Source organism: Meleagris gallopavo, chromosome 4 (assembly GCF_000146605.3).
Source record: "Meleagris gallopavo isolate NT-WF06-2002-E0010 breed Aviagen turkey brand Nicholas breeding stock chromosome 4, Turkey_5.1, whole genome shotgun sequence".
Classification (NCBI taxonomy): Eukaryota; Metazoa; Chordata; class Aves; order Galliformes; family Phasianidae; genus Meleagris; species Meleagris gallopavo.
This window is the reverse complement of record NC_015014.2, coordinates 19,766,035-19,782,358: the sequence shown is the minus strand read 5'-3', so window position 1 is coordinate 19,782,358 and position 16,324 is coordinate 19,766,035. Positions and strand designations below refer to the sequence as shown.

The 16,324-nt window shown below is 39.5% G+C and overlaps 1 long non-coding RNA gene across 3 annotated transcripts; it reads right to left on the bottom strand.

Annotated features, from left to right (window-relative positions):
• Nucleotides 1-1,121: 1,121 nt before the first annotated feature.
• Nucleotides 1,122-11,480, bottom strand: LOC104910605. Of its 3 annotated transcripts, XR_793231.2 has the most exons (5): nucleotides 11,346-11,480; nucleotides 11,126-11,216; nucleotides 10,340-10,611; nucleotides 4,888-5,034; nucleotides 1,122-1,630 (listed from the first exon to the last, which is right to left on the bottom strand). It is a non-coding gene; the product is annotated as an uncharacterized LOC104910605 (long non-coding RNA). The 3 variants fall into 3 exon arrangements; XR_793232.2 differs by lacking the exon at nucleotides 11,126-11,216 and having other exon boundaries at nucleotides 11,346-11,475; XR_793229.2 differs by lacking the exon at nucleotides 11,346-11,480 and having other exon boundaries at nucleotides 11,126-11,339.
• Nucleotides 11,481-16,324: the final 4,844 nt, after the last annotated feature.

The window sequence follows — 16,324 nt, the reverse complement described above, 5'->3', positions numbered from 1 at the left end:
GATTTCAGAGGATAATATGTCTCTACATATTAAAACCATATAATGCCTTTATACGTCTTCTCTCGAGTGTACGCTCTCTTGTATGTAAAGAGCAAATAAAAAATACACTGCTTATGCAGGCAGAAAACAACACTCTACCTTACAGTAGTAGGGAAATAACTTACTGATGTCTAACTCAGAAGTGGTTTTCCATGTATTAGTAAGCAATTATCAGCGAATTGCTTTTTCAAGAACTAACTGAATTTCCAGCATCTTGAGCCCACATCAACTTTTAGTGTTTAGGTCATCTTTCAGAAGAATTCCACAGCTTAGCCAGCTAATATTTGGGAGCCATATTTCCGGCAATTTGATGTCTTTTTCCTACTTGCTTTGTCCAGCATTCTGGAAGAGAATGTGTTCAGTAGGTCTCTGTCTGGACCACCTATAATTTTAGAGACCACATTTGTTTTTCTCCCTCAGTTGTTTCCTGACTGAACAACTGTGCTCATGTGACAAAAGCACAGACAAAAGCTACCCTGTACCAATTTGTTGCTTTTCTCTGAACCTTTTCCAGTTCTTTCATACTTTTTTTTAGTACAAAAAAAAAAAAAGAGAGAAAATGGATTAGAAGTAATGAATATTCTCTAAATCTGACTTGCTTTAAAATAAGCATCAGAATACCAATGCATCAAATTCCTAGGATTGTAAATCCTTTAAGCAGCATACTGGGTTTCTCTCACAGTATTTGTCACCCAAATCAGACAGCATCCTCACAGAGCAGAGCTGCATGGACTGGTTTGGGAGCTCATAATGCAACAATGTACTTGCTATGACATCATCTATTAGCAACGAGCATCAGATAGGAAAGTACACAGAGTGTATGGGAACTGCTGAATCACAGCCTGAATCGCTGATTGGCCACCTGAGGCAAGTAATGAATCAGCCCTGGGAGCACAGATGAAGGCAATTCACCTGTGCTACCCGAAGGGGTGGAGCCTGGCTCCACCTCTCCCATTTAAGAGCTGACTACAAGTAGGGAAGGATCTCTTTTAGAGATCACTCCTCTTGTAGTCTTCTTAGTAAGCCCAGGACAAGGGTAAGCTTTCCATCCATTCTTCTTTAGTGTTAGTAGATAACCTGTTTAGCCTAACTTTCTTGTATATTTCTTAATTATAACATCCACATATTCATTGATTATACACAGAGATGCTATAGGTTGCCTCATGATTCAGTGAATGTTGAACAATTCCTCCTTAGAACCCCGAAGGTAGATGATATGTGCCTACGGAATTGGCAACAATCCCCTGCAAAGAGATTAATTCTACTTTAATAAAACCAAGGAGAGAGTTTTCTAAAAGATTCAGGACAAGACACTATTGTCAGTTCTCACTGAGACATGAGCTTCTAAATTCTATCAACTCTGCTTCATAATTCTTCAAAGCAACTTGTTGAACAGTGCCACATATCCCAAAGGATGTGCCTACCTTACTGCCCAGCCATGGGGTACATCTCAGTTGCCAACAACCACAGAAGAGGCAAAACTGTCTTTCCACTCCCTGTCTGTACCCAGCTGTTCCATGCTTCCCTTCTGATTTTTCCACTGCAAAGTTTCCTTTCCACTGGCTGGTGCTGTTGCTGGGATGGGGTTGTTCTGTAAAACAAACTTTAATCAACCCACATATAGAAATGGTAAGATGAAGAGAATGGACAATGTGATTCTAGTCCCTGACGTGCCCACAGGAGGCTTTGGCTGTTTCAAAACCTCACTCCTCCCTCCCCACCCCGACTTCTCCCCTGCTGTTGGGGAACATTAATTTGTAATAAGCGTTCTCAGAATTGGTGATCCACCTTCTCTCTCCAAAAGTGAAAGCATCTTTTGTGCAGTAATTTGAATTACTCTAAGACAAGTGAGCTTGCACAGCAATTCCTCTCCCAGATCCAGTTTCTCATTGCATCTGGACATTTCCCTTGTCCACACTCCTTGAAATGGAAACTATTTTCAAAGAAAAAGCTCAGCTATTTTAGAAGAAAAAAGGAAAAAAAATAAAAACTCCCAAATGCTACACTCAGATGCAAAACAGCCCGCTGTGCATTACTACACCGAGATGAGGCATTGTGAGAAAATAATCATGTCTTGTATCTGCATAAGATGACTATTCAAATGCAAGTTGTACTAGTAATTAAGATAGCAACTGTGATTTTCTGTGTTTTGAAGTTCCCTCTAATAAAGGATAAAGCTTTCTTCAGCTCATGTTTCCCAAGGCAAAAGCTATATGAAATACAAAAAAAAAAAGTTTGCTGTCTTTAATTAGAAAGAAATTTCTGTAAGATAATGATAGTGCAAGAAAGACCAAAAAGCCACTGAGGCAGAGAAAATTAAATCTCTCCTTTAAGACTCATCATTACATCAAGTCTGCCTTTGATGGTAAGTAGCCCTTTTTCTATGTGGCAGCCCACTCATAGGTATAGAGCAATGAATAATAATGTAATGGTGTGAAGGAAAACGGTATTCAAACCATTCAGACTTCACAAACCTGGAGGCAGAACTGCATTCTGGAATGTCATATGATGACACTGCAAGAATCTTTTCCAACAACCCTGTGCAGAATCACACAGTGGGATGTGACAGGTGATGCTGATAACAGCATTGTGGCTGCAAGACCAGCCATGTCAGTGCCTTGTATGTGCGTCTAGGACACACGTTCAACTTTACTACTGGTGCAAAGGGAAAGCGACAACTGTGTTTATCACCTTGGGCAGAAACCCCAATCCATGGGCACAAATATCTGTGAGGGGGATGATGGGCTGGTGCGACTGGAGGGGTGACCTTCCCTCATCTTCATTTAACAAAGATTGAAATTTTCAGACTTAAAAGCTTGTATACCATTCGGACACCGAAGTTAAAATCTCATTTTATATGTATATATACCATATACCGACATGTCTTCATTAGTACAGATTTTCCAAACAGAAAGCATTAATACTAACTTACAAATCTTAGTTAGGAATCTCATGATAGCATTTCGAGATGCGTGTTTAGTCCCCCAAGTTCTAAATGTGCTTTAGAGAAACTCAAGGGAGGTAATTACTCAAATTTTAGTTAAGCTGGTACAAGTCACAAAATTTACTAAGTATTCCAACCCACAAGGTGTGGTAAGTTGACAAATCTTAACTTACAAAAGTGAGCAACAAGTCTAAAACTGTAAATACGAACATGAATACTTCAAATGTGTTAGGCTATGAATAAAAAAATCCACACAAGTTTGATTTCTCATTGAACCTGAAGCCTGCAAATATCCGTGTTAGATCCACTAGTGACTCCGCTTTCTGTGAGCAAGAAATAGAACAGGGAGAGAGGTGGAAAATAAGTGGAAATAATAAGGGACAAATATTAATACTTAATTAAAGGTTACATTCTGTATTATAAAATGTCTTAATTGTCCAAGTATGTTTTTCATGGGCATAGCTGGTTAGATAGTGTCACAACAGTGACTTGGAGGTAAAAACAGGGCCAGATGTACAATATTTGAGATTAGTCATGACTGTAAGAACTCTCCTCCATTTGGAAAATGAGAGGGAGAGAGCCCCCTCATTAGAATTTGCAGTAGCTTATATACAGTTTCCAATGAAATGCTATGCAGACAAATCCAATCTTATTTTTATAACAGCCTTGACACTGCAAATCATCTCCCCTCATTTCCATGCAGAGCAGACAGATAAGCAGTGAAGGCAATCCTTCTGGAAAAGCAGCAACAGTAAGGGATGTAAGGTTCCCTAAGCACCATTTTGTTGAAGAGAGGCGATTAAGTAATTCCCTGACTCAGCCTAAAATCAGCATGACTTATTTCTAGAGCCAAGAATGATAAGAAACTGTTAAAAATAATAAAAAAGGAAAAAGAGCCGACCTATCTTACAAATGGCATTACAGTTGTTAAATGGGCCCTAGGGTATTTTACCAGACTCTGGATTATTTCAAGCAGGGGAATAAAAATAAAGATGACAGAAATAAACAAGTAAAATAAATACAAATAATTTAGGCAACTGTTGCTCAGCAGCTCGCCAAACACCTCCTCCGCACCTTCCTCCAGGCTCACATTTCAGCAAGGCAGTTTGCTTGCTTTCAACTCAGTATGTGACTTGCAGCTGAGATCTGGCCCTGCCTCATATTGACAAATTCCCTCATTCAAAGACCCCTTTCAGATTTTATATTAATTAACACTGGCTAATTCTTAGTTGCTAGGTTTGAGTCATGTCCTGCCAGGACCTCTGCTCTGGGAAATGGGTTAGCAGAGCTTACTTCCTGGAGCTGCAGTTTCTATCTCCCTGCTCAGCAGTTGGGAGCGCTCCCTTGGAATGAGATTTATTGTATCACACATCTCATGGAGGAAAAACAAAACAAAAACAAACAACAACAACAAAAAAACAACAACTAAAAAAGGGGACATTAGAAACATCTGTCTTTTTCGTTCTTCCACTTCCTTCTGCTCCCTCTTTTCCCTTATCTTTCCTTTCTGCTTTCCGTATTAGCATGAGATACTGGCTTCTAGCTGCACTGGGGAACAATTCTGGCTCTTTTCTCCATTATAAATAATGAACTATTGCCACTGACTTTTTGAAAGTGCTACTGAATAGGTTTCATCCATCTCTTAATCACTGCTTTCCTCCTGTAAATGCCCTCGAACAGGGACCAGAGAATGGGACATTCAGCAACTACCTTCGCTTCTTCTGCCATATGCTCCTCTCTTTGCAGCCAAACGCCCCACTCCTGCTGTCACACAATGCAAAGCACACATTATCTTTTTTTCAGTTCCCAGGGGGCCTTCTGCTGGAAGAGTACGTTTTTTTTTTCCTGCAGTTGGAACAAATTCATTTTTTGTTTATTCTTTGTTTAAAAACCAAAATGCTTACCTCCCAACCTGCTGAAGGAGAAATACAAAGTTCTAACCAAGCAGAGTGCAAATTGGCAGCAAAACATCTCCCTGCCAGGGCTCATGTAGAGCAGATATCTGCTTTACAGTTCAGATAGCTCTTGTAGTTTCACAAGTATGAAAAGATCTATAAAAAGAAGAGCGAGTAATTTAATCACTTGAGGAAAATTGACAGGTCATAATCAAAGGAAATTAAGCACCAATGGAAGATAAAAATCTCAAATACTGTCTCAGTATGATCATATTGTTCAGGTATGTGTCTATGTATTCTGCAGCAGTTACATGAATTTCAGCACTGATTATGTATTCTGTGACGGAATAAAAGAGCAGACTCATTTTCTGATGTAGATGGTTTCTCTCTGGAGGAAGCAACCACTCTAGATGTTTTTGCAGTGAAGGAAACATAAGTATCTCTTGCTTTTAATGGGGTAATCCCTGTTTGAACACACTGAACACAAGCAAGGATGAAACTCAGCTTTAATAATGATTCCCAGGCTATCAGTCTGTAATTCCGGTGTCTTCTCTCATGCTCTTTTTGTAAATGAGGAAAACGCTGTCTGACTTCTAGCCAGTGGGGACCTCCCCAGACTCCCAAGACCTTTGGCATATAATTGAGAGGGGTCCTGCTGTAAAATCCACTAACTTGCTCTTGCTGTTTACATACTTAAAATAGCTTTCTGTTGTTATCCGGCTCCACTCTGGGCAATGTCAGTTCAAGTTGAGCTTTGATTTTCCTTGTGTTCTCCTTAAAGATGTGAACTACAGCTCTGTAATCTGTGAAGCCTGACCATATTTCCAGAGATCGTATTTCTTTTTCCTGCCCACATTCCAGGAGTTCCCTGCTCAGACAAGCTGGTCTTCCGCCCCACTTACTTGACTTGGGATACAACGGGAACACTTGCTTCTGGGCTTTTAAAAGGTGGGGTTTTAAAGTGACCAGTTCTTATAGCCCCACTAAATCCTCTAGAGCAGATTCTCAGGGGATGCTGCTAACCAGCTTCCTGAGTAGCTTATAGTTTATTCTCTTAAAATAGAAGGTAGCAATTCTGATGACCTTTTTTTCTCATTACAATAAGAATTTTGAAAATAACAATGTCGGAACCACTGTGGCTATGATGTAGCATCACCCCTCCAACAAAGCCTTCTCTACTCTCAAGCAACAGATTCAGGAGGTCGCTTTTCTCAGTTGGCTCACTGAGTTCTTGTAACATAAAGTTATCTTCAACATGTTCCAGACTTGCAACAGTATATTCCGTTTATGTCATGGAAGTTGAAATCTGCCTTAAGGATAAGGGCAACTAATTCAGAGATTTCTCTTAACTGCCTGTAGAATAGCTAAAAAACTCAAAAATTTGAGTTTCTTTACCTGTCAAACTGATGGTAGTGAAAAGTTTTCCTAGTTCAGCGTGCTTTTGAAGGTCTTCAGAATACTAAAGATTCATTAATATTTCACTGGTAACCTGACCACATGTTGCCTCATCTCCAAGATGAAGCTGTCACTCTTGGTATGAGAAATGTTAAACAGAAATGGCAGAAGCGGCTAAAAATCATGGTCCTGAAGCTGAGAAACAAAGGAAGAGCGTACAGAAATGAGGAAGCAGACTCAGTATCAGTAGAGATACTACACTACGTTGGACTTTTATCTGAATGACAATCATTCGTGATGGTTCTTTTTGTCTTATGTTACCCTATTTAGAACACTGGTAATTGGGACAGAGTCATATATAAAAACACTGAACTTTTTAGACCATTTGCAGTTCCTGCATGGCATAACAGTGGCCAGGGAAGCCTAGCTGATCTGATGCATCTTCAGAGGCTCATGGTGTTGGGAAGCAACAGAGTAGACCAAAGAGTGGGTGCAATTACATATTTGGGGAATTTTCTTGAGACTGGTAAGGAGTGTCTCATGTCAACATGAGGCAATCAGTATTGCTTTGTGGACAGTTTTACATTTGAAAGCATTTCTTTAGAGTTGATTGCCTTCGAATGGGAGGGCCCAGGAGTGTATATTAGCAAATACTTGGCCTGTGAATAAATGATTCCAGCTTGATACAGGAAACTGGGAGATTATACTGATGTATCCTGTGAAGGCAAGATACAAGCTGGTGTCTCCTTGCTTCCTTTTATCTGCTGATTGAAATTTGCACGGCCTGGAAAATAGAATCAGAGGAGATCCCAAAGCCAGAAGCTGTCACTTATTCTTTTACACTTTGTAGTAGCCGCTGCCTAAGACTTACCTGTAAAGCTTATTAATCGTAATTAGCAAATTAGCCAATTTTACCTCCAAGTAGAGTATTAGTTGTTGTTAAGAACGCTCTCAATAAATTGATGTGTTTTATTCCTTTGAATCTTGGATGAGTCCATTATGGCAGCAACCTCTAACAGCTAATGGAGGAACTACTCGGGAAAGAATTTTCCTTGAAACCTACTGTGCGGTATGAAACAGGGAAGTATTCACTTACATGTCAAAGCAGAAATCTGTCCTGGTCTCCAGTTTTCTTGTTCCAGTAAAACTATGAAATTGCTTAAAGAAATGAATGACTGAAACAAAGGAATGGGAGGCAGGGTGGGGGGACTGTGTTCTGTTTAAGGTGCAATCAAAGCATCTGCCAGGCAACGTACGTATCTGACAAAATTGACTGCAACGCTCAGTGGGTAAGATTGCGAGGTATTTCTTACCTGAATAACTATGAAGGCACTGCACCCACTCTGGGGACGTGTAGTTATGTAGCTAACGTGAAATGACAATTCAAATTAAATGAAATGGGCTGCTTGCGCATTTCTAACACGCATAGCTAGAAAATGATAACTTCCCAGCATACCTTAAAGGCTAGAGCAGAGGCCAGCTTTGTTCTGACACAGCATGTAATACCAAAAAGGTTGATCTAAGCTTACCAGCTAATTTCCTCAGAAAAAAAGAGCCTGCAGAACCAGATGCTTAGCTGATTAAGATCCATACAGAAGTTTCAGTTCAAACAAGAAGCTGTTGGCCATCCTGCATATAACGACCACCCTGAGTCCTAGCTCTTAGCCTTCCTGAGTGCAGTATGTAACTGTTGGAAGTTATTAGAGATAACAGCATGACAGGATAACAAATTACACTAGAACCAAATGCCATTTCAAGTTTAATCACCAACTAAGTATCACCAGGATGGAGAAGAGATACCGAAGAGAAGAATTGCTACAGGCCCACCTCATGACCAACTACGCTGTGAGACTGCCCTCCTCATGCAGAGTTCAGGCCCAGTGCAATGAGCCAATTACAGAAAATAAATGTGAAAATCCTCTTGACAGATTTTTCCTCTGCAGACAGATTTGCCACTTTTTTTTTTTTTCCCGTTTTTTCTGCAAAAACTCCTCAAGAATTGTTGAAGAGGGATAACAGCAATTGAACACTGGGCACTGAATGGATCTGGTCATCCACCACAACTCTTCCTCTTTCCTCTATTGCTCTAAACTATTCTTCATACAGCCTGTCACACACTTCATTCTATCCAAAGTTAGAAACCACTAGGTGTTATTAGGAGAGAGCTACAGAGACACAAAGGGAGCTGTGGATAAGGTTTAATAGGCCGCATCTCCATGGCAAAATGCATTACACACTTGACTATAGAGGAAGACAGGTTAAAAAAAAAAAAGGTCTTTTAACTAACAGGATTCACAATAGCTCTTACTAGTCTGGCATGGGGCAAAATTAACATCACATCTCATTTGGTGTTTGGTTAATGGTGAACACAGACAACAGATTTTTTTCTGAAACGCATCAAAAAGAGTCTTCTGTCCACATGAATTCTGGACTTTCTTGAAAATAATTATTTTTAAAAATAAAGTCCAGATGTCTCTCAGATTTTGTTAGTTTTGAATTGAAGAGTTCTAACGTTCGAGTTTACCTTCCTTCACCTACCCTCTCAGAAGTACCTGTGACATGTGAAGGCAGCCAAGCACCCAGTGCAAATGGGGACATGAATGGAAAGGGAGAAAACTGGATAGAACTTTCACTGCTTTCAACACTTCTTGCAGTGGCAAGGCAACAGCAGACTGCTTGGATGCACAGAATCCCTCCTCTCCTAATCGTCTTCAAATACTCTGTCGCTTTCTTGTCTGTTCATTTTGATTTAATTATCTTTTCTGGCATGTTTTATTGTAACTGTATTGTCTTCTATCAGCTACACCAAGCACAAGGACAGAATAATATCAAAATCTGATGTCAAGAGTTCCCTAGTCCAAATGATCTCCCATATGTATCTTCTAATATGTTACTTAGAGCAGTATCAGTATTTTATCCCACAAAAAACAAGTGCTGCTGCTTTTTCTATGAGTGACCTACGGATTGATCCTTTGAATAGCCATGTGTGCAGGAAGTACCAGCTCTCATCGCCTGACAGCCTTCCTATGATTCACTGTACTAAAAGGCCATTTCTGGAAGTCCTGGCTGACAACTTGATGAGAATAGGAAATTCTGGAAACAATTAGTCAACGAGCCAAAGGGCACCACAACCATAACTAATAAAAAAGCTCTGCCCTTCTTTGGCAATTGCACTCAAAGACTCTTCAAGTATTGAATATATCATAATTAATTGTATCTCATGCCCTCTCACCTTCCCTCACAAGGAGGCAATTACTTTTGTATCACAGACAACCTGCGGTACCTAGGAGTGAAGGACTATGCTCAGTGGATGTGTCTAACAGACTGTGACAAGGTACTTTTTAGGGCCAGTTCTTTTCAATGGTTTTATGAATGATTTGGACGCAGGATTTGAATGCATACTGAGTAAATTTGCACATTATACTAAATTAAGAGGAGCTGTTGGCTCCCTTGAGGGTAGAGAGGCCTTGCAGAGAGATCTTCACAAATTAGAGGGCTGCATAATCACCAACTGTGTGAAGTTTAACAAGAGCAAGTGCTGGATTCTGCACCAGAGAGAGGGCAACCCTGGCTATATGTAAGACTGAGGAAGGAGAGGCTGGAGAACAGCTCTGAAGAAAAGAGTCTGGGGGTTCTGGCAAGTTGAATGCAAATCAGCAGTTTGTTAATTTCCATTTCTGACTTTTTTAGCTCATGGATCTGGTTGAGATAGCAGAGTCACTATGGATTGGGGTCACTGATTTTTCACAAACGTGTTTCAAAGCTCTGACCTTAATTTCTGTTAGCAGTTGTCAGCATCAGTAGTTCACATTTGCTCAAGCAGAAGCAGTACTTAGGTGCCCATTTTAAACATGGGACATGTTGCTTAACAGAAAGGCCTTGACCTTTTAAGGATGTCATACAGCTTACCATTTAATAAGATGCCTCTAATTTTTCCTATGAACATCCACTTCAGCCCGTGCTTTAAGAATAATTATCAATATACAACGCCTAGCAATATTCCCTTTGTGGGAATATCTGAAATATTTGAACACTTTGAAATACAATACAGTGTTTACGTACTTACCATTACGCCTTTTCTTAGTTCGGGTCTGTAGCTCAGGGGATGTGATGGTAGCATGAGGCATTATTGAGATTCAAGTTTAGGTCTAGCAGATTCAGTTTGGCTAGCAGATGTGAGCAGGTGACTGGACTCAGATGACCTCTTCCAGACTTGTTCTTGTGAAGATTTAGCATGCAATGGAGAGCAGAGCCAAAACATGCCCTTTACTCCTCTGAATGCTGTTCATCACAGATTGTCAAGTACAGTTTATTCAAACAATGTTTGTTTCCTTTCACCTGAGAAAGTAGGGAAAGCTCTTTGATATATGAAACCCTAAAATCTTGGGATTCAACCCACAGAAGAACATGTGACACATCTCCATTTCCCCTTGACACTGATGATATTTACTCTCCATACTGAGATCAGTCACTGTGCAAGATATGTAAAGGGGCAAGGAAAGCCTGAAAGACTCTTGAAAAAAGATTTCACCAGCAGCAGGAGCTTAAGGAATTGCTGGCAGTCATCTAAATGTCCCCTCCCCGTCACTGTATCTAGAACTTGTAATTTTATTATTATTATTATTATTTTTTTACCATTAAGACTTATTGCTGGTAAGAAAATAAGACAAATGTTACTGACAAAAGTCCTCAAATGAAGTTTTCTCCCATAGCTTTTTTTTGTTGGTTTGTTCTTAACTTTCTGAATTACGTTAATATTTCTGGGGTGGAGGAAGTGGGGAAGAGAAAACAAACTGAAATAAAAGGAATAATAAGATAATAACATGACTGCAAAGCAAGAAAAGTTACTAACCTTATTCCATTTTCTGGGAACTTCAGGATACAGAGATCCATCTGTGAGCCATCTGACAATGTATTTATCAAAAGTATCAAAAGTATGTGAACTATAACAGAAAACAGTACTGCCAATGGCCACCCCATAGTTCCAACAAGACTAGAGGATACAAAGTTCTCCAAGAAGGTTAGAGGATAAACATGATAAATGCATCTATACGTGGGAGTTCAAAACTTACCCCTAATGACAACAGGTATATCCTGAAGCATTTCTCTCTTTAGAAGTTGTATCTGCCCTTTAAAGAAAAAGAAGAGAAAGAATTAATTTCACAAATGATTAATAGTTCAATGCAGTAGCCTGTTAATGGATGTGTAATTGACTAATAATTGCCTCTCTATGCCTCTACTTAAATTAAATCTGCCACCCAATCCATCAAGTTTGTTTACCAAACATGTTGTAGACTGAACAGTTATCTAAATGCTCCTCCAGCAGGAAAAGGGGATCAGCAGACTTTGGTCTTTCAGAACATTCAGGAGCACTGGAGCCTAACTGGTTCAGTTACTCCTCTTATTCAATGTGAACTGCAAGTGAGTCAGCTGATTTAATTCTGTACAGCTGGCATGTTTTAGGTATAGCACAACCAAAGGGGCAAATGAAGCTGATCTTATGTACTGTCCTGGCCATCCCATTCTTCAGCAGCGTTTGTGGGAGGTTTTCTAGGAACCAGTTCTGCACATGTTCTCAAGGGACAAACCCAGTTTAAAATGGGAAACTTTCACAAGGTTCAGGTCTTTGCTTTCTCCTGACTTCATGGTTCAGCAAAGGGGATGGTGGAATGGTACAGGTGGAAAGGAATTGAGTTGTGAAGTAGGAAATCTGTAGCATGCTTCTTGATCTTCTGTTAAACTGCTTGCCTGACCTGCTAAATCCATTTTTGCTCCTATCTAGCTCCTAATGTTAGAGTCTAGGATCCTCAGCATAGAACATCAAACCAGACAGCATCTAGCAGAGTATGGCCCTTCTCAGTTTGGTCCTTTTGCAAAATTAAGCATGCACCTGCTACAAAAGGGTGTATATCTACAAGAAAATAGATGTAGAAATATTTGTCTCCTTGTTTGTTCCTGTGTCTATCCTTATGATTCTGGAACAAACCATGACCATACGGACATACTGTGCTCTGATCAACCCTATATTCATTTAAACGGAAACAAGAACATTAAAGCAGATTGAGATTTTCAGTTCAGAATGTTGTTCTGACACTGCTCCTCATACAATTGGTGAACCTCAACCTATCTTCCTCCGAGCAAGATTTAAACAGGGGATAACTCTACAGTTTGCCATTGTTCTGCCCCGTCCCTGGAGATGTTTCAGGCCAGGTTGGATGGGGCCATGAGCAATCTAACATAGTACTTGATCTAGGGTTTGCAACTTCATGGTTGCAACTTAATGATCCTTGAAGACCCTTCCAACCCAAGCTGTTCTACAAATCTATGAACGCAGGGCTTTAAGGCACTAAAAAACACTGCAGATAGCCTTAATTTGAAAGTCTGGCACATTGGCTTTGCTAGGTAAGGCTGAGCAAGTTTCATTGCACGCAAGCTCATCTGGCTCCAGAAGGTTTTAATCCAGAAAAGACAGCCCCAAACCAGCTCCATGGGCAGATATCCTACAAAGTACAGATAATTAAGGAATCGCTTCCATAACTGAAATTAGTTGTACTAGATTAAAAGCAACTAATCTTTTTGCTTTAATGAAACAATTCATCATATGCCTGAGGGGTGCCTCCTATTGCTTTGGAATAAGAAGAGAAAGCAGGAATCCTTACACTGTCACCCCTTCCTATTATTCAGTTGTACCCTCAATACAGGATTGCCTCAAGCAATAAATACACGTGCTACAAGTACAAGTGGTCCTTTTGTAGCTTACAGACCCATCCTAGTACAGCTTGCAGGTTTAACAGGAGGCATTTCCTGCAAGTAGAGTTTAATCACCCTGGAGAACAGCTGAGAATTTCAGTTTTTTTTTTTTCCACCCTTCAAGTCCATCAGTCTTGTTTCTTAAGGTAATTTAATCTCCCCCTCTCTCAAAAAGTACTAAGTCTTCTCAGTAGCAAAAGAGAGCATCTGAAGAAGAAAGTGAATTTTAGTGAAAATTCAAAAGCAATGCTGATTATTTGTTAGGAAATACTTGTATCTCCAGCTAGATACCTCAGCCAGATACAGATGATTTGCTGGCCTTAGTAGCTTATAGCTAGCAGCTATGAAGCAACAGATAATTCAGGCAAGTTTGCTCTCTGACCCACTTGTTTTTCCTTTCCTCATTATCTTAGAACTTGCACTTCTGAGCAGTATTACCCTTAGGAGTTTTAAGGACTGTGGGCCTTGGCAGACTGTCAAAGGTAGCTGAATTTTTTCCTGAATCTTCATGCTTTTGAGGTTTATTCATTCAAATGAACTTTAATGAACGTGAAAAGGGCTGCCAAAGTCTAGAACTAGGAATGGGGTAAGAAAGGATGTGTGGTGCTGTCTGGTTTTTTGTTTTTTTTTGGAAATAGCTGACTTTCCAGAGTAGTGCCAGCTAGAGTGGGATGGATTAATTTGGAGCTGCAAGCCCTGCATATCTCAGCCATGGGATCATCTTCTGAAGATCAAGGGGCAATGCACAGGGGCAATAACATTTAAAACCCCAGATAGCCAGGATCAAGATGTTATAATTTCCAAATAAGTCACTAACTTTATACAATGCCCTGATATGGTACATCACTTAATTAAGCTAAACACAAAATCCCAAATATATACCTGTTAATATGCAAAAAAAATCCCTATTTCTACTCAGTCAGCGTAAAATAAACATTCCTCATTACTACCCCAATGCAAACAGAAAAGATTCTTGCAAAGAAATTAATCCAACAATTCACTGTAAGTTACATTTGTGTATATAGGTAAGATCCTAGACCCGTGTAGCCAGTTGAAATCCAAGTATTTATTGGTTGCTTAATCTCAATGCTGCAGTTTCTAATGGCTGGTCTTATCAAACTCATGTGGCACTGCATGTGGGTTTGATTGTTAAATGACAGCCTAACATTGGACATAGCTTTTACTAAGGCAGGTGTCATTGGGTCCACAACTCCTGGAAATATTTGCAGCTTTTTCTCAGTTGAGTATACTAAGAGTTACGCATGGGCAGGTAATTGAATTCCTGTCTTAATGGGACTTAGCAGGAGTGACTGGTACCCCTGATCCCTGTCAATATGGTTAGCATAACCAGAAAGAAGGTGAAATGCACAATAAGCAAGCAAGCAGTTAGTGTGTCTCTCTATCCCCTTATCTCTTTCTCCCCTCTCTTGCACCAGGGTTTGGGGATACCCACTAAGAGAGTGATAAGGCCATTAGCGTTACTGAGAACCAGGTGCTGGATCACCAAGGTGGCATCCATTAGTCACATTAGGATTACCAAATCCTAAACTTTCAAGACGGATTAGCACGATATCCAGAGTGAGTCTACCCTGTATTCAACCATTAGACATAGATTTAGACATACCAGTATGGCTCTCCAACTTGAGAAATCTGAAATTTAATGATACGATTCATCTCAATTTGGCAAACAAATCCATGTTGAATTACTGGAATTTCTCACAGGATAGAAATTCAGAATTTCATTCATCTCTAATGAATAATTAATTGCTAAACTAATTAAACATTAAAATCCATAATGAGCTGGAAGAGACTGACACATAACTACCATGAAATGTTTTGTGATTGCAGCTGCCTGTCACCATAATTGGCAGCTGCTGTTTGCAACTTCTGTGACTCAAAAAAAGTCATGCTCTTTTTGCCTTGTCCTCTGACTCTCGTTCGTTGCCTATGCAATTCTAGAACCTACTGGGAAGAGGTTGTATAAGTGTTAGTTATGATACAAGGTTATAAATGTCTGATAAAAATTTAGAACTCTGGGTCAAAAGCTCACCAAAGGCTATAATCAATAGGTCCTTTTCAGCATTATTAGTCTTTGAGTGAAAGCCCAGCTACAGTAAAATGAACTTCGCTCAATTCGCAATAAAGAGCAAACATCACGTTCCTGCGGAACAGGCTGGACAAGCCTGTTCTGAGTGAATTCCATTTTTGAGAGCACAACTAGAGGTTCTATTAGCCCATGAGAGACCAACAAACAGTTAAAAAGCTCAGCAGAAGCTGAGATGAATAATTGTGTTGCCATGGGTTAACTAAAGCCCCCAGCATCAATGAAAATGGTAAAAAAAAGTGATGGATAACTAGTGAAGTTTGATCAGATTTCAAATGCATCTCCCAGGAGTAAGCCACACTGAAAAGGCAGCAGACAAGATGTCTTTTATAGCTGCATGGCCAAAAGAATTTGGTAGTTATAGTACGTATTTGCAAAGCTTCTGCAGGGAAAAACAATATGGATACAGTTTTGTAGACAATTTATTTCAAAAGCCAAACTCAAATGATGTCTTTCACTGTAAAACAGACAGCAGCAAAAAGGGTGATATTCAATGCCCATTTTTGACAAATCTTAGCATCAGAGTTCCAAGATACTATTTTGGTGAAGCTGTTGTAGCAATAATTCTAGATTGAATAGCACTTGGATATACAACAGAAAGTGTTGGTACTTGCTACTCCTTCAGCTTTACAGAACTTACACTCTCAGGACAGACTCAGTTTTCTGAGAATTTCCTTGTAAATCTTCTAATTAGACTCTAAGTTAAAATGCTTTTCATTTAAGGTATTGTTTGCCTTTATTTTGATTCAAATTACCTTAACAGTAAAATACACTTTAATCTTTTCATTCTTTAAAAATTCAGTGAAACTCAATAGACAGGATGTATTTGGGAGAAAAGTCTGTTGTAATGAAAAAAAACAATTTAGATTCAGTGAGGACAAATCCGCTCAAGAGCTCAGGACATTCTTAGATTGCCCCACTGTGGTATCAAAGATTATGCAACTAATTACCGCCCTGTAATGCATTTATATGCCATCCCATTTAATTTCCAGTATCTGTAAATATCTTTTAAAAGGCTGAGTAAAATATGAATGTATTTGTATATGATACATCTGCATGTGTGAACATGCACGTGAACATTTAAATAACCACATCTCAGATAATTAAGCTGATACGATGATCATAGCTATTTTAAGCTTCTTGTTTATATAAATCAGCCCACAGCCTAAGCACATTTGGCTGGGTTGTTCTCACAGT